The sequence below is a fragment of the Stegodyphus dumicola genome, chromosome 11 (genome assembly GCF_044657685.1).
Source record: "Stegodyphus dumicola isolate Sdum_Otavi_A_Nest chromosome 11, ASM4465768v1".
Lineage (NCBI taxonomy): Eukaryota > Metazoa > Arthropoda > Arachnida > Araneae > Eresidae > Stegodyphus > Stegodyphus dumicola.
In genome coordinates, this window is record NC_140778.1 from 153,455,766 (window position 1) to 153,480,165 (window position 24,400).

The 24,400-nt window shown below is 34.5% G+C and overlaps 1 protein-coding gene across 1 annotated transcript in view; it reads right to left on the reverse strand.

Moving 5' to 3' along the window:
- The window catches only part of LOC146994443 (uncharacterized), a 103,536-nt gene that overhangs the window by 51,886 nt on the left and 27,250 nt on the right, over window positions 1-24,400 (reverse strand). The gene's annotated exons all lie outside the window — the stretch shown is intronic.

A 24,400-nucleotide genomic window follows, 5' to 3' on the forward strand; every position in this document is an offset into this window, starting at 1 on the left:
TCTTAAATTAGAAACTTGCAAAAAAATTCCTTTTTATATTAAAGTTTGTTTTTCATTTCACACTTTCATTTATTTATTATGAAACAATTCCAGTCTTTTGATATTTTAAGACAGCTCATATATCAAGTTAGATGATTCTGCAATATTTTATATTTATCTTTAAAAAGAATCTTCATTTGCCTAATTTTAATATAATGCAATTTTTGTATTTCAAAAGTGCTCACTGACAAATAAATATGGAATGCAAGACATAATACATACCATCGATTGCACCAACACAGTTGGGAAAATTCCATTTATATTCAAAACCTTCTGCTATTAGAGCCCATTCATCTGATGATGCTGGTATAGGCATAACCAGTGGCTGTAAGACTTGCCATATGACATCACAGGTCTCGCGAATAATATGTGAAACTGAAGATTTAGAAACATGGAAAGTGTATGCCAGGTCTGTATAATTAGTTCCAGATGCTAGAAATCTACAAAAACATTCTGAATCAATAATTAAATTTTTGCAGTTTTAAAAACTTGTATAAAAATGAAGAAAGGGCAATCTGTAGCAGTATGCAAGTTTTAAAAAAGGTTCTTTTTTTGGGGGGAGCTCAGTTTCAAAGAGATTGCAATTTTCTTTCTTATTATTAAACCACAGAAAATAAATGCTTTATTTATGTAACTTATTTTGATAAAATTATGTTCCTATTCATAATTTTTTAAATGCATTACAAATTAAAAAAAAAAATATGAATTTTAAAAAGTTCAATTAGACAGAAGTATAAAATGTTCTGACAAGAACATTAATTTTCAATTATATATACTACACAAAACTGGAATTAGATGTAATAAAGACTTTCAAATAGAGCTGGTGCCAGAGCATATGCAACCAGGGTGACCACACCAGATGGCAAAATTATTAGAATTTAGGAAGGAATCAGGTGGAAGAATTTTGGATTTGTGGAGTTTGCACCAGGCGGTAAATTGTCTAGCGTCGACACTGCTTTCAAAACAAATGTATATATTTATATTTACCTTAAACAGATGGCAAGTCTCAGATGCTGAAATTGATTTCCTAAAACGTGTTTCTTGCTTCTGTAGTTTATCTTGCAGTAAATGTAGAAGATGATCATATTGTTCTCCCTACATGTAAATTCAATAATATTATACTTATGAGTAAATTGAACACCAGAACTATATTTAATTATCTAATTAATATAAAAACAAATACGAAATAGTTTATATTGTGCTAAAATGATTAGCCAAAGTAAGAGAAAATAATTTTGTCTTGAAAAATTGCTTGAAGTATAATCTTACTATTTCTAACAATTAACACTTTTAGCGATTAATCGCATGTTATTAACAAAAATAACATAAACTCCATAATTAGAAATGATTTCAGCCTTCTGTGAAGATGATTACCTTCAACATGATTATTTGATTATGCACCACACACTAGAGTTACCTGCCTAAAGGTAACCCTACTAACCTAAATAATGTCATCAGGAAGATTTTTTAAGGTAAACTAATTTACATTCATATCTTGGACAGATATGCACAAAATGCTTATGTTCTAAACCCTTTCATCAGGTATTGAACAATTAATGTTCAGTGTTTTTATTTATTTAGCCACCGACGAGATATTATAGCAACCTTCAGAGAATATGGTTATCTGTGATTGTCATTACCAATGTTTGTTTATATTCTCAGGAATACTTTTGACTATTGAAGGTGCTCAACATGAGGGGCATCACTATATACTATATTGCCGAAATATATACTGTGTTGCTGCAACTATGATCAGTGAAAAATATTCAGTTATTTATCTTACAAATTTGAAAAAATAAAATATGATAATTCTGATTAAAAGGAAAATTACTCTCCATTTCAATTTCACTCTTATAATTGCTTAATTTTTCAGGTAGTAGAATTTCATTAAGTAATCTATTTTGATACAATTATTCTTACATTCTTTTGGATTCTTTGTAAAGTGTTTTTCATCATATTACTACAATATTCTCCAAAAATGATTTTTTAAAATATTGACATGATTTAATTTTATTGCTCATTTGTCAAATATAAAACACAGGTGGAACAGGAATGCAGAAAATCTTTTAAAAGCAAGTCTTTTTATGGATCTCCCAAATTCTCTAGAATATATTATTTAAAAGCCTAATTATTTTATATTTCTGGTTCTACAAAAGTATTTTCATGACAAAGTGAAGCAATACTAATAAAATTTATGACAGTAATAATTAAAAAATCTACGGATACAGAATGCTGGGTATTTTCTAACAGAGGAACATATCCTAATACACGATAGTCCATTAAAATGTTGACTGTCCAACATCTGGCACATCTAGTAATTTTACATTATACTCCATCTGATATTATGTTTCATTAAGGTAATCGAATTATAAACAACCTTCATTAATAATGCGCTTAATAAACCAATTAAACTAATTAGTTATAACTAATGCTAGTCCATAATTATATAAAAAATAAAGGCTAATCTTTGGAATATGGTAACAGGTAGTTTGGCGACATTTTGGTAAGGCGATAAAGGTTACTAGCTAGGACTTTAGCAGTGTACATGGATAAAGTCAAGAGTGTGCGCAATGCCATTTTTGTGCAATTCTGAGATGTTTTTTCAAGTGAAAATAGGTCGACGTGTACATGGATGATACCGTGTATGTGCAATTCTTAAAAATGCGGCAAGCAGTGGGCGGTTCTGCACTTTCTCCCAATTTCGCACCTACTCTTCGTCATGATTAAGCACTTTTGTGTCATAAAAATTCTAGCATAAGCGTAATTCGGTTAGCAGATTGTTGGAATAAAATGTTGAGTTAAAAAAAAAAAAAAAAAGCCTTTACTTCGTGAAAACAAAATGGCGTCCCCCCAAAAAAAAACTAGCAGGTTGCTGTAGCAGGGTTGGTCGCCAAAAAATTGCCGAGTTACCATAATACAAAGATTAACCAAAATAAACATTGAAATAATTCATTTTGTCGGTAATTAAATCGCAATGTAATCATTAATCCTATTTCCTTAGTATAAATTACTAAGGGAAAAAATTACTAATTTACTGATATATAAAAAGAAATATTTGACAGTCTTTCCTTCAATTTTTACTTTCAGGTTTTGCTAAAAAATAAAAATAACTTGCCGTCATTCGAGTATAATTGAAAAATAATTCTGGGTACTTCTGCCTCAGTGATGGAAACAATGCTGCATGAGCGGAATACGTATCTCGCTCTTGAAAAATTGACCGAACCCATTCCCGCCTTGGAACACAATCGCTTTTGTACAGCAAATACATACATATTAAATTACTTCTCAAATGCATAACGCGCTTTCTTTCTTCAGCTTTTTTAACTTTAGACATTCTACCGCAAACTTTCGACATTGTACCCCAAAATAGGAAATATTGCCCATGCGCAAATCAAAGCGACTTGATTGGTTGGGGGTAGTAATTCTTAGGCTTTGAGACTTACAAGTGTAAACGGGTGGGATCCTTGGGAGTAACAACTTAGCGTTAGCGTACGTTTCTTGGGACCAAAGTTCCGCTAGTGTGAACGGGCCTTTAAGGATCCTCCTCTCTTGCAGTTGATTTGTCGAGGCCAGTCACGTCACCCACCCAAGTACTGACCCCGAATGCTGCATCTTGAAACAGGAAGGTTTGGTTTTTGAGATATAAAATAAAGTCCATGTTTTCCATTAGTTCTGCGAGTAATCGTAATAGATTAATTTTTCTCTTCAGCTATTTTCATCATATACATGATTGCCTTGAAACCGGCTGTAAGTTTTTCTGCCGTTCTTTTTGCTTTTCTTATGTTTTCTACGTGATCAATAATGTTGCTGAGTAATTCTTGAATTTTTTCATCTTTTAACCAGGAGAAGGCTTCTGTCATTTCGTCTGGGATTTTTCTTAACTGGCTCTTCGGTTTATCGTTAGTAGTAGGTCTTAGGGATCTTGTGTTTTCTACACTTTTCTCGGAAACTAAGGCAGGAAAATCTTTTTCCATGTGAAATCTGCATGTCAAACTAAACATATTGTTTAGTGAATGTATTGCATATCCATTTTTATTTTTGTTCAGTTCTAACAGCCAAATCGGTAGTTTCTCAAAGTTATATTTTGCGCTTCTGTTAAATTGCTTCACCATTTTTTTAGGAAATTTCCTTCGTTCGAGGTCTCGAAGATGTCTTCTTCCTTAATATGAGTTGGCAGATTCTTTAATATAACTCTGAGCGGTTTTTCTGCACTCATTTGGAATGTATGAAAAGGAATTCCTCTTAGTTGTAGTCGTTTCGTAGCATTCTTATAGTCATCTATTGTTTTCACGTTCACGAAAATTGAATTAGCTTTCATATTTGCTTCTATTTCTTCGTTCCGGATTTTCCTGGGTTCGTTTTCAATCATGAGCCATTCCACTTTTGCCTGCTGAAAACTATGGGAGGTGGGATTTCCACCGTCGAATTTCCCCCTAATTTCTCGAATCGATTATCAGTCGTGATTTCCATCTGTTCTTGTTCTTTAGGTCTTTTCGCCGTCTTACGCTGTGAAACCCAGGGTTCAGCATTCGTTATTGTTTCATTAACTTTTGCGGTGGGTTGGGTATTATTACTCATGGTTTTCGTAGTAGCACAGAAGTTCCTTGCATCCCTTAATTCTTCTAGGGTCAGAGCTGCTTCTTGATTGCCATATAACCATTTTGCATGTTCCTGCCATTCCATTTCTTTTCGCATCTGAGTCTTTTCTTCTGTCGTGAATTCCCGGTACATTTTTGGGTTTTTCTCGACTCTATCGGTAATCGAATTTTTCATTTTCCTCTTCGAGGATTTTACGAAGCCCGATATCTTCATAGGCATTGCATTTGTAGACATTCTGGATCTATCCGATTCCATTACGTCGTCATGAGAGGAGTCTTCCTGTGTCCTAAAAGAGGACATTTTTGTTGTACCCGGGGTTACCTGAAAATTTGTAAGGACTCAGTAAAATTTTTGCATACACTTAACTGTCCGCCTACTGGACAGGGACAGTGTGCGCGAAATGATGACATAAGCGACAAAGATTTAGCGATGTCTATGTATCTCTATGTCTTATCACTTAGTAAGAGGCAATCGACCATTAACGGCCTTTACCAATATATGAGTCTTGACTTTTAAATGCTTGAAGAATCGAGTAAGTTATATCCAATAATAGGGAAGTACTTCTACACATGCTGCGCTACAACTCAGAGATTACTACCGACGGAGGCTCCTGTGCCGCCGTCCGTAGAATAAGTAAACTTTGAACAAATGAGGTGCTCGTGTGGCGCTATCTATTAGTAGTGATCAAAAGCATTTTAGTTGACTGGAGCTCTGGTTGCACCATCTCTTGCAGGATGAATTGTAAGGCATTTTTAAAATTTCATAAAAATTGTTCTTTTGATAAGCGATAATTGGCAAGTAAAATGAGGAAAAACACAATTTGCAGTACATTGAAACGTTTCACAAGAGTAAAAACTATTTACACACAAAGTCTACTTGCTTTGGCAGAAACAAAGTCCATAGTGCTTTGTAATTTGATAAGTAAATCTATAAGTAAAGAAAATGAAGTAAAATCTTGGCTAACTAAGAAGAAAACGAAAATATATACATTACCACCGACTATTATGGTGAATAGCGCGGGGCTTCTTGTGGCGTTGTTCAATTGTGAAATCATAATTTCCTAGTTTTTTGATGATATTCTTAGGATGACTGTCACATTTCATAAAAAAGTTATGAGAAGCTTTTAGAATTTCAGAATCTGTGGGTTTAATTTCTAAATCATTGTGAAGAATGCTGTTTCGTACGAACCAAGGCGCATTTTTAATTATTCAGATGGTCTTGTTTTGAATTCTTTGTATTTTTTCGCGATGCAGTTGCAGCCGACGCTGGGGAAGCATACAGTAAAATCGGGCGGATAGCTTGTAGATAGATAACTCTTTTTGTAGCGAGACCAAGTTTAGAATTTTTCCCTATGAGTGCATAAATACTGCCTGTTGCTTGGTTGGCTTTTTTACAGATATTTTCGATATGGTTTTTGAAGGTTAGTTTTTGATCGAGATAAAAGCCTAAATATTTAACACATTTTTCATTTGGGATGGAGATATTATTAATTGTGATATTGTTGAGATAGGGTTCTTTTGGAAATAAATTGTAGTGGATTTGCTTTCATTGATTTTAATTTTCCAAACGTTAATATAATAGAACCAAAAGGCACACTAGATATTATTCTAAGAATAAATGCCTTGTCACTATTGGACAATAACTATAATATTGGACACTTAAACAAGAATGGATACGTGTATTTACAAATGACTCTAGAATAAATAGTGCTGCTGGTCTAGATGTATATTGTACACTGATTTTGCTGTATGCCCCTGTGGGTCAACATTTTTCAAATTTTAGCCTTCTATGAGGTGTGTGTGTGTTTGTGAGTATGGCAAAGCCTCGAGGGCTATCTGCCTAAGAGGAGGGATGCCTTCGTGGAGGACTTTCTAAGGGAAATTGGCTCGTATACACGTTACACATGGGGAAAACCACGAAAACGCCCATGTAGCCAGCCCGTTCGCGGGATTCGAACTTCGGACCGAACTACCCGTGTTCAGCGACTTTACCGCTCGGCCGCTGGTGGGCCCCTTCTATGAGGAGACGGACAGTTACAACTTTGCTCTCTCTGGAATTCGAACCCGCCCATGGCTCTGGCAATTATTGTCACTAACCACTATACCGGCTGGGCGGATGACATTTAAGACTTCAAATAGAGAATAAACAATAGAAAAAAGATAAGAAATATCTGTTAAGAAGAATTTGAAAACTTCATTACGCATTAAAATGAATTTCCTCGAAAAAAAATTCGAAGTCTACTGTATCTCTATTACAATAGCATAATCACTATGTTAAACGTTAAAATGGAATTGAATAACAGAATATTACATTTATTTTATCAAATATTATGCTTACCTCTACTTTGCAGCTAAAAATAGAATCTTATGTCTGATTGTATTCTAATTTATCAACAAGACTTGGTCTCGCTACAAAAAGAGTTGTCTATCTACAAGCTATCCGCCCGATTTTACTGTATACTTCCCCAGCGTCGGCTGCAACTGCATCGTGAAAAAATACAAATAATTCAAAACAAGACCATCCGAATAATTACAAATGCGCATTGGTTCGTACGAAACACCATTCTTCACAATGATTTAGAAATTAAACCCACAGATTCTGAAATTCTAAAAGCTTCTCATAACTTTTTTATGAAATGTGACAGTCATCCTAAGAATATCATCAAAAAACTAGGAAATTATGATTTCACAATTGAACAACGCCACAAGAAGCCCCGCACTATTCACCATAATAGTCGGTGGTAATGTATATATTTTCGTTTTCTTCTTAGTTAGCCAAGATTTTACTTCATTTTCTTTACTTATAGATTTACTTATCAAATTACAAAGCACTATGGACTTTGTTTCTGCCAAAGCAGGTAGACTTTGTGTGTAAATAGTTTTTACTCTTGTGAAACGTTTCAATGTACTGCAAATTGTGTTTTTCCTCATTTTACTTGCTAATTATTGCTTATCAAAAGAACAATTTTTATGAAATTTTAAAAATGCCTTACAATTCATCCTGCAAGAGATGGCGCAACCAGGGCTCCAGTCAACTAAAATGCTTTTGATCACTACTAATAGATGGCGCCACACGAGCACCACTTTTGTTCAAAGTTTACTTATTCTACGGACGGCGACACAGGAGCCTCCGTCGCTAGTAATCTCTGAGTTCTACCACAGCATGTGTAAGTACTTCCATATTATTGGATACAGCTTACTCGATTCTTCAAGCATTTAAAAGTCAAGTATCATATATTGGTAAAGGCCGTTAATGGTCGATTGCCTCTTACTAAGTGATAAGACATAGACATAGACATGTTGTTTTAGTCTGCACTAAGTTTACAACGAGAAGTCTGTCTTGCGAAACGTTGCTGTATGGAGCAGCTGCGTTACCTGTAATGTAAGCGGTTAAGTTATTTCGTATCCAAAGGGTTTGGTTAGGCGGGACGACGTTTCGTTTAGGTGGGATAATTCCGGGATCCTGATAGCATTAGTTTAAACGGGATGGTTTGTAGAGAAACTCAGTCCCAATGTTCTGGTGCATAGCTGGTTGCCCCATCCTATGCAGCACTGCGTTGAAATGTGAACATAACGTGGGGAAGAGCTGGAAAAGTCATAAAAAAAAATCGATGAATTTGATAGAGGAATTATAGCATATAAGGTGAATACGTGAACTTAGGAGGAGAGTGAAATAAACCAAAAAATTATATTTTCGAAGCGAAGTATCCAATATTCAAATGAAATCAAGAAATGAGAGCGACGAATATTAACTGTACTGTATGCGATGGATATAAATTCAGAAAAATTCTTATTTAAAGTTTCTCGCGGATGTTAATGTTCCCAACTGACGATTTTGGCTGCTGGTTGTAAATTTTAGTAAGTGCAGTTGTCCAAATTTGTTCAATTTTTGTTTTTTCGTGGTGTGAGAATGTTTTGGAATAATCAGTAACAGGAGAGATGACATATTTTCAGGTTCGTTCCATAAATTAGGTTAACATAATCGTTTTAAATAAACTGCGACACAGAAAACATTAGTTATTTGAATACAATGTCACTTGATGTGTGTAATTTGTTCTGCAGTTAACTCAGCAACCGATCTACCTGAAACTATGTTTCACACTGAGATATATTTAAATAATATTAATCTGTTGCACCACTCCAAATATCAACTTCCATTTCTTGTTATTTGTTTTTCTATCTACGAAATAAACTACATTGCGTGGAAAATTCTGATAAACTTCATAAAATGCCACAAATAAATATCAACCAATACTGAATTATCGCTGATATGCAGCGCAAAGAGCGGTGTTACCAGCTCATTTGCAGTACTGCATTTTATGGCGCTTGCTCCTTCTTGTGACAGTATGACAATCCGTAAATGCAGAGGTAAGAGATTCGAAGGCAAATATATTTTATAGTATTAATCTACATTGTACCTTCATTATTCTGTACTGAAATATGTTATATTTCTTAAATATTTCAATTCGGCTTAAGTGTAAGGTTTTCAAAAATGATTTTCTTTCACCACCACTTTTCATATTGTATAAAGATTTCCTAAAATTTCATTTACGAAATGTACCTATGTTATTTAAGTTTAGTATATCAGACTCAGAATCGAGAGAAACGTTGCTGTATTCTGCAGCTGCGTTATCTAATAATGTAAGAATTTAAGGTGTTCACTATCTCGTTAGTTTCAAGGGTTTTTGTTTGCTAACTATGTTTCGTCTAGGCGTGATATTTCCAAAGAAGGATTTTAGGAGAGCTTATAGAAAAAAAATCAGTCAAATGTTCTGGTGGGTAGGCAGTTGCCTCATCCTACGTAGAACTGCGTTGTTTAAATGTACGAATGTGGAAAGGGGTTGTCGCAGATCGAATAAAAATAGTTTACAACTTTATGACTTCATTAACCACAATGCTATTTATTTTTTCGCCCCAAATGAACATACGTATTTACCAGAGAATTCCAGAAAAGGAGATATTTTAGATGTCATTCTTGCTACTGCCTCGATACCTATGTATCTGGAAGTTAATGTAGAGCTCACCTCTGACCACGCCCCATTTATTGCCACATTAGGCATTAATCAATGTAATGATACTAAGTACAGAAAATCTACGGATTGGGATATGTTTAATGAGTACCTTAGTAAAATTCCTAATTTTGGCAATCTTAGAAATAGCTGTGACATTCACCTTGCAATAGAGATTTTCACGAATAGTATTCTGGCTGCTTATATTAAGGAAAAGGTACTATTCGGTTTCGAGGGCCGTAAAAAATCGCCAAACTATTGTTGTTGCCAATGCTGCCAAAAATAATTGCGGCAAGAAAGGAAGTATAATAGTAAATAACTATCTAAGATTGATGTTTTAATTTAGATGAAAGGGTTAATTTCATATAATACTTTTTATTATTATAATTTATATGGTAAAGGCTTAACATGACTGAATGGAAGAATGAGAGTAAATAACTATTTCAGATCATTATTATAATTTATATTAAAATTGTTAAATATAACTGAATGAATGCCTGCATTGCTATTTCGCTACCGACTTATCGCTAAAGCATAATTTCATCTCGTTGGTTGTTCAAACGTAATTTTCTATAATGAACGATGCCTTTTTTTTTTTTTTTTTTTTTTTAAATATTCTCGGTAAAGTGCAGAATCGCTCACTGATTTGTTTGCCGCTTTTTATAAGGGTAAAAACAATTGAATATTTGTCAATTTTCTTTTACTTTTTAAATGAAAATAGGTCGATGTGTACCTAGATAAAGTCAAGGGTGTGCGCAGTGCCATTTTTGTGCGATTCTAGGATTTTTTTTAAGTGAAAATAGGTCGATGTGCACATGGGTACCGAATATGTGCAATTCTTAAAAACCCGTCAAGCAGTGGGTGATTCTGCACTTTACCCAAAATTCTATTGCCGACTTTTCGTCATGGACAATTCCCAAATTGTTAAATCCATAGGATATCAAAAAAGGATTTAAAAATTAAACTAGTATGTCAATGGCGTCTCAAATATAGAACTATATAAACTTACGCAATCTGAAATAACACGTACGCTAGATTTGGAGCGCTGTTAAATGGACGCGTTTGCTAGATTTGGCGCTTTTGCGCATACATTTTCGCTGCAATTTTTTTACGGCCCTCAAAACCGAATAGTACGAAGAAAAAATTCCCGACTAATAAGAATGCAGAAAGGCTCCCAAGGTATATACGTGATCAGATCAAAGAGAGAAATAAGCTCAGAAACAGGTGGTACATTCCCTGGGACTCAAATATCAAAAGAGAACTCAATAAGCTTAACAGAATTATGGAAGGTAACATTTATAAGTTTAGAGATGAAAAATGGAATGACAAAGTTGCCAGCTTTAACGAGCCAAAGAATGCTTTTTGGTCGTTTGTCAGAAATCTGAAAACGAGGCCTACCGTGAATAAGCCCATTTACGGAGAAAATAAAATAGCTGTGTCAAATAAGGACAAAGTCAATATAATGGCAGAGCATCTTGAAAAACAGTTCATGCCAAACATGGACCCCTGCAACCTCACATTTTCTTATAATATGAGATACTTCATACACGACTGGATTCATAGTCCCAGTCCAAGAAGTAAACCTGGTTTCACTACTTCTGGCGAAGGATATTATAAAGAAATTAAAAAATAGAAAAGCGCCAGGTTATGACGCTATTACGAGTATCGCGATCAAATATCTACCTTTATGTATTGTTACGAAATACACCAGTATCCTAAATGTGTGCATCATGAACAACTACGTTCCCAGAAAAGGGAAAGTTGCTAAAGTCATATTACTACCTAAACCAGGTAAAGACATTACCAAACCCGAGGGCTTTAGACCAATTAGCCTGTTGCCAGGTTTAGGAAAAATCCACGAGAGAATTATATCAAGAAGAATGAATCCCTACTTGGCTAAACTGCCGCCCGTACAGTTCGGGTTTAGAAAATCACTGCCTACTACCAAGCAACTTGTCCGTCTGAACGAATGCATTGGATCGGCTCTTCGAAATCACCAAAATGTCGCCTTACTCATGCTAGACGTGGCAAAAGCCTTCGACCACATTTGGCATGAGGGGCTTATTTTCAAATTAATCTGCTTGGATTGCAACAGGGACAGTATTATTTAAAATTATAATACTACAAATAATCAATGCACTTCTGGTGTAAGAAGATCTATTCTTTTCTTGTTAGACAACAAAATGGTTATCACAACATCTATATGAAGTGTTTTGAAACAAAACTAAATTCGACGCGTCCTGCAACTCTGTACTACTGCCGTGAGTTGGGCGCCACTTTCTTGTATTAATCCTTAAGAATCAGGAGTGAATTTTAAATAACATTTTATTAACAGCTATCATTAACATACAGAAAACGATCAAAACAGAAAATATAGTTACATAAAATAGTCTTTAAGGGGTATCAGAAACCCCTATACCGACAATGTTAAATTGGCCCTTTTCGATGTATCTTTTCTCAAAATCTGCTGTAGATACAAGCTTGAAGTATTTTCTGTAATTAAAGTATACCTATCTGGTTATATTGAAATGAGCTTTTGAAGCATTTTTAATTTTAGAGTAAATTACAGAATATTTTGTTAGGTATAGTAAAATTTAGCACTTTTCTCACACAAAAATTTTTAAAAAAATTTTGTTCTAAGTTTACTACAAAAAGCTCATTTCAGTAAATATTAGGAAACCTAATAAATAAGCTATAAAAAGTTTAGATATCTGTGAGCAGTAGTTTCTGAGAAAAGGTACATCGAGCATAAAAAAAAATCACGTTTGGAGGAAAACGCGTTTTTATGTAAAAATCCTCGTTGATCAAAGCAGTAGATGACAAATTAAAACTAGATTTTTTTATAGTTCTAATTTTCACAGAGATTAAAGAATGGTATCTTTAGAAAGATAAAAGTGTGGAGAATTTGAAAATGCAAAAATCCGAAATAAAAATTTTTTGAAGATTTTGGGGTTCCAATACCCCTTAAGTTTAGGGCGTGAATTCAAACAATAAAAGATTGCTTCTGCAACTCGCGTGCGTTGAACTAAGTATTCTCTCTATATTGTCGATAGTAAGCGTTGCCGACGATATTCATTTTTTACAAACATATAAAAACAGAAGAGGAAACTAAAGTTTTTTTTTTTTTCCAATCAAATGATGATAAATAAAATCCAGATATAATTAAGTAATAATTTAATTAATGTAACGGATAATTCAGCTAATGTGATCTCTGATGTTATATAAATTATCAATTTCTAAATATTGTGACTTCGTGGATGCTCCAGTTGTAAGGGAAGTAACACTGGTATTGGTGATACATCACTTTTTTATTTACAACACCAGCCACAGATACAATATTTAATTAATAAATATAGAAAACTGTTACGAGATATCCGAGGGTAGTGACACTATCAGAGACGTTAACGAAGATGGCACTCGCAAGCACTCGACGGCTAAAAATTCTTCACACTTTAACTCGCTGGCGGAGCTTCTCAATTCTCCGACAGGCGTCGGACAAGCTGCCTCTTCTGTTTTCGCATTGCATCTGTTTTTGTCTTTTGAATGGTTAGGAGGCAATTAGCAGCCTCTGCTGCTTTAACCACCGCTTTTGGAAAAAAAACCCTTAGGTGTTGGTATATGTAATTGAAAAATGGGCGTGTAACGCCGCGCCCATTAGGAGAAGCTGAAGCAAACACAAAGGTATGCAGAGTGAAAAAGCATCTGGGAGCGGTTTGAGCTGTGACAAAAGATATAACTAACTGAAAGGTTTGCCTAATAAAGCATTTGAAAAAATAAACATTAAGTAATTTAAATTAAGTATGGTTCTGAAACAGGTTCGGAATGAAATGGATCGTAATTATACTGGTGGGAGTGTCTCAGATAAGTCAACAGTCAATTTCAAGAGTTCTCGTATGAGAAATGTTAAAGTCATATAAATTAACAGTATTCACAAATAGTTCACACTGTACGAAGTTCTGGAATAAACACACTTTTTAAGAAACACTTGTAATTTTAAAAGACACAATATTTCAGCATAAGTCATAGTTTAGAAGGCGGGATGGTGAAACACACATAATTAATTCAGTTTGTGTGTCCTGAAAGAGTTTATAAGTCCAAAGTTCAATAGTTCTAACAAAGTCTCTTTATAGGAACACTAATAATATATAAAATTCTTAAAATAATGAAAATAATGATACAAAGTAGTAATCCACTGAGCTTTTTTAAGTCCTAAATAAGTTGAAAAAAAAAACACAAAAGTCTCTAGTGGAGAAATATTTACAGTATGTACAGCTATTTACAAGTTTCACCATCTTGGATTATGAAAAAGGCTCCTAGGACGCTTAGCAGCATTTTCAAGTGTTGGATCATAATTGATTAGTTCCTTAATATGATCATATTGAGACTGTTCAATTTTACTATAAAAGTTGTGGCAGGTTGAAATAATTTGCAATTGGTCTGATTTTTAATTCTTTGTGTATCTGCAAACTTCTAACGAACCAAGGAGAATTAACTATTTCTCTTAGAATCTTGTTTTGAAAGACTTGTAATTTGTGTCTGTACGTTTTGAACACTGTAGTCCATATGGGAATTGCGTAAAGTAGTGTCGGTCCAATCAGCATCATGTAAACTCTTTTCTTTAATTGAATGTTTAATTTTGAGTCTCTTTTGATGAGAGGGTACAGAGCCATTTTTGCGGCTGTAGCTTTCCATAAGGCATATGCATGTAAGAGGAGTTGTGAATCGAAAATGACACCCAGGTATTTAGTACTATTGACGACGGAGAGTGGCTGATCTTCTATCTTTATATTTACGTTTACTGGAGTAAATTTTCTATACCTTCTAAAGAGCAGAATTTGACATTTAGCCGGATTGACTTTAAGTTTCAAAGATTTGAGGTAATGTGCGATGATGCTAACTGCTTCTTCTAATTTGTCTACAGCAAATTGTGGTTTTAAAGATTTTGGAAAAATAGCGGTGTCATCTGCATATTTCACAAGTTTTGAATTTAGTGGGATTGGCATATCATTAGTAAAGATATTAAAGAGAATTGGCCGCAAAACACTTCCCTGGGCGACGCCGCTTTTGATTCTTTTTCTTGAGGATAAAGTATTATTAATTTTGACATGAAAATTGCGATTTTTTAGATAACTTTGCATTAGTTTGATAAAATTTATAGGCAGATGAGCAAGGTGTAGCTTAAAGAGGAGTCCCTCATGCCACACCTTGTCAAATGCCTTTTCTAAATCTAGGAAACAGCTTGCAATAGTATTCTTTTTGGAAAAAGAATCGGCAATAAATTCAGTAACATTGAGAAGTTGATGTACTGTGCTATGCTGTGGGCGAAAACCAAACTGTTCATTTTGAATTATCCCTCTATCTTCCAAGTGTCTGGTCAGCCGTTTCTGTAGAACTCGCTCAAAAACTTTGCTAAGGCTTGGAAGCAGGCTAATTGGGCGATAAGAGTTAACATTTTTTGGATCTTTGTCGGGTTTAACAAAAGTAATGATATGTGCCATTTTCCATTGCTGCGGAAAATAGTTAAGCTTTATGCAGGCATTAATTATGTTGGTAATTAGGACAATATATCTCGTGGGGAGAATTTTGAGCACTTTATTTGTTATCCCGTCGTAGCCGGGGGCCTTTCTATTTTTTAGATTTTTTATAATGTTTTGAATTTCAATGGGCGAGGTGTAACCAATATGCTGTTCATCTGTTCTATCAGGAAGGTGAATAATGAAATTAAAAACTTCTTCTTCTGTATCTTCATCTTGTGAGTTATTTGTCGAGAAGGTTTTTTCAAGATATGTTGCAAGAACTTCTGCCGTATCTTTTTCAGAATATGCAATTCCAGTATCGGTGTGCAACGGTCCAATGTTGTCGCTATGAGTCTTTCTGAGCGCTTTCCCAATACGCCACACTGTATCAGGGTTGAAGTCCATTGAGTCTAATAAATTATTCCAACTATCCGATCTGTATTCACTTAGAAGATTTTTAATATTCCTATTTTTTCTGTTAAGAATTCGTTTGATATTAGGATCAGCAGCTTTTTGATATTAGGATCGGCGCCAAATTTTAGCGGTGCGATTTTTGTCCTTAATTTTGTCAATAATGTTATCCGGAAGTTTTTCTTTTTTATATTCTTCATATTTAGTAGATTTGTCAAAAGCACTTTTTATACAATTATTGAACTTAGTGATTTGATACTCAATGTCAGTAATATCGGCTAAAGCAGGATGCGCTGGTAGTTTTTCCATAGAATGAATGAATTTATCCCAGTTTGTGATTCTTCTAAGTGGAATATTTTTTTCTTTTTCAAAGCCGTAATAAGTAAACCTGACAGGCAGATGATCGGAAGTTAGCTGGTGTGAAACTTGTAGGAAGGGGATTTGTGCAATATTTTTTGTGATAACAATATCAAGAACTTCAGCACTGCCAATATGGCTGTATCTGGTGGGATCCGTTGGTCCAAAGATACTTAAATCATTTGTAAGGGCATAATTATGAAGGAAGTTCCCGTTTGCATTTGCACGTGGAGAGTTCCAAGAGTGATGCTTCGCGTTTAAGTCTCCGGCTAGTATAGTGTTAAGCATAATGCCGCTAAAGATGCTCATGTCACTGTTGCTGATATTATGTCCCGGGGGATTATAAGCAGAAATAATCACAATATGTTCATTAGTGCGAGAGTGAGCTATGATGGCAGTAGTTTCAATATTACTAGAACTTGGGAGATTAAAATAGGTGGCCTTCAAGTATCTTCTGATGAGAATCAGGGTGCCACCGCCCCTGTTATTTTCTCTGTCTTTTCTAAAGGTTCTATAACCTTGGATGTTAAATTTATCACTATCTCGAAAATGTGTCTCGTTAATTAAGAAAATATCAATGTCATGGCAATCAAGAAAGTGTATGATCTCAGTGTTCTTGCCGCGAACTCCGTTGGCATTAAAGAAGGCGAAATTTAAACTGCTGGAGGCAGTAAGTTGGATGCTTGCATAGTTATTTACAATATTAACATTCATAATTTAAATTTGCTGAAAGTTCAAAGGCTTCCCACCCTATTTGGACCTTTTCCATTATTGATTTGGCTTTAAAAAAGCGTTCAAATAGCGCTTTGCCTTAAATAAATAGATTTTTTATCCATTTCAGGAAATCCGAGACGGAGCCTGATTGTTCTCTTTCGTGAGCTTCATTCTGGTTGGCTGATGAGGGACTGGTTTCATTAACATTTTCGTTAGTGTTTCTCCTACTCGGTAATGGGGGGAAGTTCTCCAAATTGTTTTCTGGATGATTTGTTCTTGTCTTTCTCCAGGCATCTCTTTGATTTTCTTTTTCAGCAATCTTACGTTTAATATTGTCAGGGTGCATTTCGAAACCCCCACAAAGGCAACACATTCCTGGGAGATTTCTATCTTTTGTACAGCTAGTGGTGATATGGTTTAATCCGCACTTTAAGCATCTTGGCTTATGTTTGCAGTGGGAGCGACTATGTCCATATCTCTGACAGTTATGGCACTGTTTGTGCCCTGGGGTTGGTTGGAAAGAGGTAATTTTTACCGCAAGGTCCAAGATATGTGTTACCTGAGATATCGTTTTTCCTTCAACAGTCCGTGGGACTTCTACAAGAAAAGTTGGCAATTTGACAGTTTCATTGTCAATCTTTTTGGTTATCTGTCTAACCGTTTTAACTGGAATTTTTATTTGTTGGAGTTCTTCTAATATTTCTTCAGGTTTAGTATGCACTGAAAGCTTCTTTATTACTACTCTAATTTCGCATGCACATTATCATGGACCTTATAAAAGATAGACTAACCCAGTGGGCGGGGCGCGCGTCACAGACATGTCGGCAAGAAAGAGTAGGGACGATCTGGTTTACTTTAGCACTAAAACCTATGGCGTTTGTATCACATAACTGTTTTTAAACTTGAAAAGAAGATTCACAGAGCTGCTTTTACAAAATCCTTCAATGTTTTAGAAGAAATTTTAAAGAAAAGTGAGATAAATTCTTCTGAATTGCAGTCGGAGCTTAATGTTTTTGTTTCGAAAGTTCAACGTTTGGAAGATACGCATGTACGTTATCTTAGCACACTGTCCGGAAACGAAATTGAAGCAGAATTCGATGTTATTGAAGATTATCGTGACAAGGCCGTTAGAATCGAAACTAAAGTGAAAGATATTCTACAAAATGTAAGTACTTCAAATTTAATTTTGAATGAATCTGTTAATGAGAATGTATGTAAACGTACATTTAAACTTCCAAAGCCTGAATTACGAAAATTTGATAGTGAAATTAAGGAATGGTTATTTTTTTTTGGAGTCAGTTTGAAAACATTAACAAAGATACTACGATTTATGATAGTGATAAATTTCAATATTTATTACAAGCGACTGTTGAGGGTTCGCGTGCAAGAGAGGTTATAGAAAGTTTTCCCCCTACATCTGCTAATTATCCCAAGGCCATAGAATGTCTGAAGGCTCGTTTTGGTCGAAATGACTTGCAAGTGGAAGTTTATGTGAGAGAATTGTTGAAATTGGTCCTGAGAAATGCAAATTCTAGTAATTCCTGTAGTAACTTATGTACATTATATGATAATTTTGAACAACAAATTTGGGCTCTGGAAACCCTTGACGTCACTACAGATAAAAGTGCAGCATTACTTTATCCTTTAGTTGAATCTTGTTTGCCTGAGGATTTTTTAAGAGCCTATCAAATAAGTTGACCGTGGTCCAGACCCAAAATGTAGACTGGACAGTTTATTAAATTTTTTTTAAATCAGAAGTAGAATCCGAAGAACGCATAAGTTTAGCTATGGCTGGTTTTGGTTTGAAGAACGAAGTGACCTGTGGGATTAAATCTATTAAAACTGTTCACGATCGACCATCAACGACAGCAAGTTTGCAGCAAGACAGCAAGTACTGATTCTCCAGCTAAGAAGTGCGTGCTTTGCTGCGGAAAACATGATTCATTTAATTGTTTTAAGGCTAAAAAAAATGCCATTTTCGGAGAGGCAAAAACTCTTAAAAGATAAAGGGCACTGCTTTCGCTGTTTAAAGGCTGGGCATTGTACAAATAAATGCAGGAGTTCTATTAAATATGCAATTTGCCATAAAAATCACAGCGTAATTATGTGTTTAGAATTGCTTAAAAATAAAACAAATGTTAAGAAGCCTATGTTAAACAGCAGTGAAAAAGAAACTAGCAAGGAAGAAAATTCTGTAAATCTTTCTAGTATTAGCAACACACCACAAGTACTTTTGCAAACCCTTAGAGTTAAAATAATTGGAAATAATTGTACATTTTGTTTTCGAGCTTTATATGACACAGGATCGCAAAAATCGTATTTAAGGAAGGATTTAATTTCTACTCTGAGCCTAATATCTTCTAGACAAGAGATTTTTGAGACACGCCGTTTTTGGAGGAAAACGAAAACCTAAAAATGGGCATAATGTCTACAAAATAAAGCTAAAGAGTTTAGACGATAATTTTACTTGTACTTTTGATATTTATGAGCAAGATACAATTTGTGATGCTGCACCTTCTGCCTTAAATGGGCCATGGATTAAAGAGCTCCAGTCCATGAATATATCATTTTATGACACTTGAAGATTCATCAGGGCCTATTGATCTTTTAATTGGTGCAGATGTTGCTGGTCGACTTTTCACGGACAGAAAAATAGTACTTTCTAGTGGTATTGTAGCCATAGAAACTTACCTGGGCTGGACATTGATTGGTAAAACCTCAGTGAATGCTGAAAGGGAAGATACGGCGATGACGATTGTAACAATGTTTGTGAAAGATACCAATATTTCTGACCTTTTTTCCTTAGACATCTTAGGAATATCTGATCCACTCGAAGTAAAATCACGAAAGGAAAAGGAATTTCTTACGAAAAAATATTTTCAAAAGACTCTACGAATCAATGATGATGGGCGGTACGAAGTTGCCTTACCGTGGAAAGACGATCATTTGCCTCTCCCAACCAGCAAAGATATAGCGATAAGAAGACTTGAAGTCTCAACAAAAAAGCTGAATTCAGAAAAATTATTTGATACCTATGATGATGTCTTTAAGCTGACTTTGACTGAATTGAGAATAATAGATGATGTCACAGATGTGCATGTTTCACACCAGCACTTTCTTCCTCACCGACTTGTAGTCAAGGAACATGGTACTACCAAAGTACGTGCAGTGTTCGATGCGTCTACTAGGCAAATTGGATCTCCATCTTTGAACCAGTGTCTAGAATCCGGTTCCAATTTATTGGAACTCATTCCAAGAACTCATTCTCCTTCTGAGATTTAGAGAATTTAAATATGGCGTTATTGCGGATATTGAAAAGGCCTTTTTGCAAGTGAGCGTTCGGCCGGAAGAACGAAACTATTTGAGATTCTTCTGGTGGAATGATAGAGAATGTAAAGAAATTAAGGTAATGCAAAACAACAGATTGGCCTTTGGTGTAAAGAGCAGCGCTTTTCTTTTGGGAGCAGTCTTAGATTATCATTTGGGAAAATATTTGAATGATGCCAGATATAATCAAGATTATGTTAAGATTCTTCTTTCGAGTTTCTATGGTGATAATTTAGTAACGAGCTTAAATGATACATGTAATATATTACCCATCATTGAGACATCTCAAGCCATACTGAGTGAAGGAAAATTCAATTTGAAAGGCTGGCAGTACATTAATGATAATGGTTCTCAACCGTTTACTTCTGTATTAGGACTTTTATGGGATAGAAAAAAGGATATGCTGATGATAAATCTGGACTGGTTAGACAGCTATAAATTTGAAACTTTGCCCAAAAGAATAATTCTTTCTGTCACTCATAAGGTGTTCGATCCAGTTGGTTTATTATGTCCTGTTTTGCTCAAACCCAAATTGTTATTGCAAAAGATGTGGAAAGAAAACGTACCTTGGGACTCTGAAGTCAACGCTACTATAAAAGAAGAATTTATGAGCTGGTTTTCAGAACTTCATCTGCTGAAGGAAGTGACCGTATCACGGTGTTTTTCAATTGATCCAAGTAGACAAAACATTTCTCTGCATACGTTTTATGATGCTAGTCATTCGGCCTTCGCATTCGGAATAGTGATTCAAAACTATTCCAAGATAAGTAGCCTTTTTAACAAGTGGCACTTCTTCATTAAAGATATTAATTTTTCTGTCCAATGGGATTCTGGAATGTTTTTTACCGATGATTATCAATTGGGATTTTTGTCCGTTAATCGCAATTCTCCACTTAGCGCACCATTCTTCTATGGCTGCAATTTTTTACAGCATATATTAATAACATGTATGACATTAATCACAATGAATCATATAATCCCTCTGTCCCAAATTAATTGCTACATTTGAGTACTGATTATTGATACTGAAGATTTTATGATTTTGTTTGCACATTTTCCAGAAATTTCAGGGTGCTACGTTATCAATCAACAACAACTTTATTTACCAAGCATTCCCTCCTTAAATCAATACCAAATTAGTTTCAAAAATCCGGCTTTGGCACACCCTTAAGCCACGCCCCATTTTGTAGGGATTCTTCCATCAGTAATCGCTTAAAATCTTCAGGCTCATTAAATGTAAATTCAATTATCTGTATTTCTATACGAGTTCCCCTTAGAATTTCTTCCACAATGGCATCCATCACTTTAGGCAGACAGCCCTCGATGCTTTGCCATAATCACAGAAACACAATCTTTCTGAAATATGGGCGGTATGCATATTTCCCAAGTGCACATCTGTGTAGCCACCGAGGGAGTGGCTTCTAGGATGGACTAATGAGCATACAGTAATATTTCTGTCATGTCACCTGACCTTTCATGTGCTTTAAGATTTAAGCAAGATGGCTGAAAATACTCTGCCAGGCAATTTTCTGTAAAAAATGATTAAAGCATCGTCGACTGCTTCTGAAACTTTTCATTGCAAAGTTAGATCATATATAGGCAATTATGAAGAATACAAAGACACGTTGGATACTTCGCAAAAATATCGATATTACTTAATAAGTGGTAAATAAGATAAAGAAAGAAATATATGATAAACACCTGAGCGCAAATGCAATGTTTACATAAAACTATGCGTATCAGAAAAATATTTACACCAATTATATATGTAAATAGAAGTCAGCACTTTTTATTGCAGTCTATATGGAAAAAAATGTCTATAATATTAACCAATGTAGAATTTTATTCAAAGTGAAATTTACTAATTTGCATTCGTATACATTTAGTGTGTTCACATTTAATAGCTGCTATACATGTACTGTCTACACAAGAAATACTCATCAAGCAGAGTGAATTTATCTTATTTACAACGAGTATATTCAATTTATTCACATATAACTTTAATTTTAACAATGAATATAATCAGATCATATGTATTCTGAATCTCACACTTTAAAAATCAAAAGAATGCATACACTGAATTAAGAAAACACTAGATTCATAGTAATCACTTTCAGTCATTCTCATCTCAATTAAAAAAATATACACTTGAATTATCTTAAGCCACATAATATGCCGTGAACATCAATCCAAATATTAATGCGTAATAAAAATCGCGTAAGTGAAATGTCAGCAATTAATTAAACTCAGAAAATGAAAGCACTACAAGATTTCTACTATTACGCCATATATTTATAACTGGGAAACAAATGTAAATTAAAACGTAAACAACACACGCTTACATGCATGAAGATTTAGCGTCACAAGAGCAATAGCAGCTCAATGGTCCATTTTCGAAACCCCTCCCTCAGTGGCTGCGCTGATGTGCACTTGTGAAATATGCGGGCGGTATAGTCCTTACAAAATGGGGTGTGGCCAGGGGGGGCCCAAGAGCGATGCGCAGTGCAGGGAGAAAGTTATGCCACATACGCATGACGTCATGTGGGTGACAGCGTTAGTTCTTGGCGTTTGTTTACTTTCGTTGCATCAACGGTTTGATTTGATTTGTGTTGTTAATTTGCTATTATACCTAGGCGGAAGTGGCAAATTGTGCTATAGCGTTGTGTCAGAATTATACACGTTAATACGTTTTTTGGCGGAAAACACTCTTTACAACCAGATAAAATAACTATTTTTTTAATGAATTTATGTAGTTTTCATGCATAACTGTGATGTAATTTTACATTTATTTATCATTTTACTGCTATTTTACATTTAAATTGAAAAATTTCTCATTTTAAATCATTTTTTATCATAATCTTCATTTTGTGTATGAGACTTACATCGTAGTGAGATATTTAAACTCAGTGTCATGTTTACCAATACTGAGTACCTGAATGATTAGTTAATAAATTCGCGTATCCAACTTCATTCACATGTTTTGGTTACTTTCTTTACATCCCAAACGTAATTCTATGTATTGAAGCAGAGTCTGGGTTAAGCTTTGCGAACTAAGTAAACTGATACATGCCTCACCGTGAGGAAAGAACAATTTCTCGACCACACTAAGATGCAAACATCGAATGAGTGAGTGACATATTTCCTTCAGTGTTCTTTAACTGATGCATACAGGTATGTGTGATGTAATTTAATTGATATAACTTACACATGCTTGAACCTGAAGGAAAACAAATCTGTGTATAATGCTAGAATACAAATAGCGAAAGAGTAAGTAAGATATTCTGTTCAGTGTTATTTAACTGCTGCATATGTTTTAATTTTGATTTCATATAACTTGTTCTTAATTATAAGAGAAAGAAAAATAATTCAATATTAAACACATATTTCGAGTATAACAAAAGTATTTTAAGAAACAACATGATAAAAAAACATTAGTAATTAAAAATATTTAATTTGTGTATAGGTTGAATTGAAATTAAGATGTGGTGGTTTATTTAATTATGGCAAAGCGCACTAGGGCTATCTGCGTAATAATTGTGATGCCTTCGTGGAGGACTTTCTCAGGGAAACTGGCTCGTATACACGTTACACATGAGGAAAACCACGAAAACACCCATGCAGCCAGCCCGTTCGCGGGATTCGGACCGAACTACCAGTGTTCAGCGACTTTACCGCTCGGCCGCTGGTGGGCCGAAACTAAGATGTAGGGCAAGTTTATTATTATTATTATTGTGCGTATATGTGTAAGAAAATGTATTTTAATTGTTCCATTTTTAATGTATGGAAGGAAGAATAGGATGCAAATATCAAAGATTATTTATTATAGCAAATAATCACGTCAGGATAAATGTTATGTAGAAATCTTGGGAGTGTAAGGGATTATAAGAGTACTTTTAGATTATACTGAAAATATACGTACTTCTGCTAAAATCTGAAGTGAATCAGTATGAAGTGACTTTTCACTTTAACAAGAATGTGATAAGTATACTATTTAAAAGTATAATGACGGATATTAAGAAATTTGTAGAATTTTATGGTATTTAAATATGAATTTCTTAAGTCAAATCTTTTTATATATATTTTTGCTTGAGATATGTAATTTAAACTGAAAATCACGATCATATATTTCTCATGGAATGTCAAAGTTCATTTGTATTAAAAAAAGTGCATGAGCAATGAAAATAAATAGAATAATACTTTTTGATTATGTTTTTACCATGGTCTTAGCAGGTATGCCATCATGTGTTCTGTTCAACAAGATTTATTTAGTGCAAACAATACTACGAAAATATATTGAAAAATACCTTGTTTTACAATATTTATTTCCCTTAATTAACTTAAATATCGTTTTTCATTTTCTAATGCTATCCTTTACGAAAAGAATTTAATGTTTACAATTATTTTCACCATTCGTACGAATTCTGTGCAT